Source organism: Chiloscyllium plagiosum, chromosome 21 (genome assembly GCF_004010195.1).
Source record: "Chiloscyllium plagiosum isolate BGI_BamShark_2017 chromosome 21, ASM401019v2, whole genome shotgun sequence".
NCBI lineage: Eukaryota > Metazoa > Chordata > Chondrichthyes > Orectolobiformes > Hemiscylliidae > Chiloscyllium > Chiloscyllium plagiosum.
In genome coordinates this window covers 53,177,531-53,181,681 of record NC_057730.1, presented here as the reverse complement: position 1 = coordinate 53,181,681, position 4,151 = coordinate 53,177,531, and the positions used below count along the sequence as shown (strand labels likewise).

Genomic DNA, 4,151 nt, shown 5'->3' with positions numbered 1-4,151 from the left:
CTTAAGGACAAAACTTTATGAATAAATTATAACAATGAAGAAATGAAAGGCGTTCATATCTAACCTGACATGACCCTCCTGCTGCCAACTGATAAGGTTGGCATGTCTCACAGTCTCTGTGTGGGTGGGAGTCACTATCAGACCCCACCTTGGCCTTTTCCGAAGCAGGGCCCCATTACCTGGGCTGGAGTATCATTGCAGGACCGAGAGGGTGCAGCATTGTCTCAAGTCTCCTGGTTGTAGACGGCCGAGAGCTGGGGGTCTCCTGGTTGTAGTGGGCCTGGAGCTGGGAGGCTCGTGGTTGTAGAGGGCCTGAAGCTGGGAGGCTCGTGGTTGTGGTGGGCCTGGGGCTGGGGGTCTCCTAGTTGTAGTGGGCCTGGTGCTGGGGGTCTCCTGGTTGTAGAGGGCCTGGGGCTGGGAGGCTCGTGGTTGTAGTGGGCGTGGAGTTGGGGTCTCCTGGTTGTAGAGGGCCTGGAGCTGGGAGGCTCGTGGTTGTAGAGGGCCTGGAGCTGGGGGTCTCCTGGTTGTAGTGGGCCTGGGGCTGGGAGGCTCCTGGTTGTGATGGGCGTGGAGCTGGGGTCTCCTGGTTGTAGAGGGCCTGGTGCCGGTGGTCTCCTGGGTGAGTGTGGGTCCAGGACACACCCTGGCGAGGTAGGCCAGTGATCAAAAGATGGCAATCCCTACATTGGAGAGCGGGCTCAGGGCGTAAGCAGTGGAACAAGGATAGACTCCCTTTCCATTATATCTCTTTATTCTTGTTAAATTGTTCACAATGGCACTGGAATGTGGTGACAGTTGAAGTTTCTGTATTATTCACTGTAAAATACAAGTGGCAGTAAATCATCAATCATCCATTCAAGGGAGTCCAAAGGCCTACACCTGCACCTTTATCTTGTGGCAATAAATGATTCCCTTTAACTTGAATCAAAAAGAGACTTGCATTTATATAGCAGTCAGTCTGGTCACCACAGTCCCAGCACATTGTGGGTATACAGTAAATTGTTCACATTGATCAGACCTCGCTCCATCAAGCAGAAAAGCAGGATGTCAATATAAACAGCGATTAAGATAAACTACTTTTTATGTTGTAGGATAAATGTACAAGTTACTCCTCACCAGACCAGGTACACTGGAGGGAGTACAATGTAGGTTTCCAAGAATGATTCCTGGACTTTGGGGTTAATTTCTGGAGTGAGATTATACAAATGAGACCTGTTTTCTCTCGAATTTAGAAGGTTAAGGGGCGATCTGATTGAATCTTCAAGATATTAACAGGGAAAGACAGGGTCGATGAAGAGAAATCATTTTCACTGGTTGGGGATTCTGGAACGAGGGGCATGGTCTGAGAATTAGTGCCAGAGCGTTCAGGAGAGATGTTAGAAAGCACTTCGACACACAAAGGGTGGGAGAGGACTCATCCATAAATGGCAGTAGGTGCAGGATCAGTTGTTAATTTTAAATCTGAGGTCGGTCATTTTTGTTTTGCAAAGGGATATGAGCCAACGGCAGGTCTATGGAGTTAGGACACAGATCAGCCATGATCTCAATAAATGTTGGAATAGGCTCGAGGGGCTGAATGGCTTCCTCCTATTCTTATGTATCAGTGCACAGTTGAAGAAAGCATTGCAGGTGAACGAGAGCCACATTGTTGTACCACCAACTCAATCCCACATGGTGAAGCCACCGCGACATTACACTGGGTGGGTGTAGTGTGGAGTGAGCAGGATTGGAGCTATACTGCAGCCACTCTGTTGTGACGCACACTACTCCACCAGAAAACAGAGCTTTATCCACATGGCTGCATCATATTAAAACCTCCAGAGAGACAGGAGCTGTGGGCCCCTCACCAGCAGGAGCTCCTGTCTCCTTCCCCGTGACATCAGGACTCAGGTTACAAACTGTCAAACTGAACCAATGAAAGACTGCAGACACTGGAAATCTGAATCAGGCACAGAGACTGCCAAAGAAACCCAGCAGGTCAGACAGCATCTATAGAGAGAGAGAGAGAGAGTGAGACAGACAGAGAGAGAGAGAGAGACAATGAGAGAGATGGGTAAGATCTTACATTGGCACTGATTATATCAGAAGTGTTTGTGATTGATATCGATGGAAATGAGGCATGCTCTTCCACAGCTGCTAATGGGACCAGTCACCATTGTCCAATAATGCTGGAACGGAAAGGTAAAGTGACTACAGTCCCAGAGGACCACAGGGCTGCTCTCTCATGAGAGAGAGTGTGAGATAAAGAAAGAGAGAGAAGGAGTGAGAGAGAGTGAGAGAGAGAGAGAGAGCAAGAATAAGCAGAGTTAACACTTCCAATCTGGTACAGCTCTCCATCCAGATCCAAGTGTGTAATAGCCAACCGTCCTTCACATCTTCTGTGCAACTGTACACCTGGTCTGAAGTCAAAGCATCACAAAGGGTGGCCCAAGCAGTGGGAGTAAGATTCGTGTCATTTCCGTCAAACGCAGGTGTATCTACAACCACCTTGTGCAGTTATGAAGCTGAAGGGTGGAACACAACCTCACAGCCAGCAAGTTCCACTCTTAAATACAGCAAAGAACTAGATCATCCCAAAATAAACCTCATGCAAACCTCCCAACAGAATATGGACAGTCAACAACAGGTGCCAAACCATCTGCACCAGGAACCATCCTCCGGAGACTCAGTGGGGAAAATTCTCACCTTTTTTTTTAGATTCCCACCAGCTCGAACCTGCAGCTCTCTTTGCTCAGGAGGTAGTCAGCTCCGTGTTTATTCACCAGTGAACACAAACCGGAGGGTCTGCACTCTGAAAGGGAGAAGCCATGTCAATGATGCTTGTTCAGCAGTACCTGGCAATGTTAGCGATGAACCTTACAAAGCAATGTCAATAAACGATCCCCTCAACCATTAGATTAAGTGTCAACTCCAATTCAGTACCAACGCCCACACAGTCATTGAGGTGAATAGCTTAGAAACAGGCCCTTCGGCCCATCTCACCCACACCGGCCAGGTACCCTAAACCGAGTCGTTCCCATTTGCCTGCATTTGGCTCATCTCCCTCCAAACCTTTCTTATTCACTTTCCTGCACAGACGTCTTTTAAGTGTTGTTATTGTACCAGCCTCCACCACTTCCTCTGGCAGCCCATTCTATACATGCACCACCCTCAGTGTGAAAACATTGCCCCTTAGGTCCTTTTTAAATCTTTCCCCTCTCACCCTAAACCTATGCCCTTTAGTTTTGAACCCCCTTACCCTGGGGAAAAGACCTTGTCTGTTTATTTTATCCACACTCCTCATGATTTTATAAACCTCTATAGGGTCACCCCTCAGCCTCCGACACTCCAGTGAAAAATGTCCCAGCCTGTTCAGCTTCTCCCTACAGGTCAAACCATCCAGCCCTGGCAACATCCTTGGTAAATCGTGTTTGCGCCCTCTCCAGTTTAATCGCGACAGGGCGACCAGAATTGCACGAGGTGCTCCAAACGTGGCCCCACCAATGTCCCGTACAGCTGCAACCTGACCTCAGTCAGTTCTTCTTTAACGTGATGGTTGCAGTTCTTGTATAACCCCGTGCCATATAAAAACCATGCAATAAAAATAGCACTCAAAGTGTTGACGATGCAATCACGTTAACAGCCAGTACACGTTTCAAACGTTTGCACTTTAGGAAGTGTCCCCAATTTGTGAATAGCGTTACAGTGAATTCCTGTTTTAATGAAACACACATTACAGCAAAATAACCTGTAATCAATGCTCTGATCAATGAAGGCAAGCATACCAAACTCCTTCCTAACCATTCTGTCGACCTGTGATGCCAGTTTCAAGGAATTACGCAGCTGCACCCTTAGGTCTCTCGATTCAACAACTCTCCCCAGGGCCCTACCATTAACTGGGTAAGTCCTGCCCTGGTTTGTCTTATCAAAATGCAACAGTGGCTCTGCTGTGGACATTCTTATCTCTCGCAGTCACAGATCTGGCTTCAAGCCCACTTCAGGGCTCACAGACACCCTCGTACACCATTCAGAGTGCTCCGAACATACACACACAGTAGCAGGAGGCCATTCAGCCCCTCAACGCTGCTCCACCATTCATGGCTGGTCTGACTGTAACATCAACTGGGAGAGAGTGGGGACTGCAGATGCTGGAGTGGATAAAGTGGGGAGCT

The 4,151-nt window shown here is 48.3% G+C and overlaps 1 long non-coding RNA gene across 1 annotated transcript; it reads right to left on the bottom strand.

Annotated features, from left to right (window-relative positions):
• Positions 1-259: 259 nt before the first annotated feature.
• On the bottom strand, positions 260-3,880 carry LOC122560406. Its single transcript, XR_006314736.1, has 3 exons — positions 3,765-3,880; positions 2,686-2,791; positions 260-816 (listed from the first exon to the last, which is right to left on the bottom strand). It is a non-coding gene; the product is annotated as an uncharacterized LOC122560406 (long non-coding RNA).
• Between the last annotated feature and the right edge of the window lie 271 nt (positions 3,881-4,151).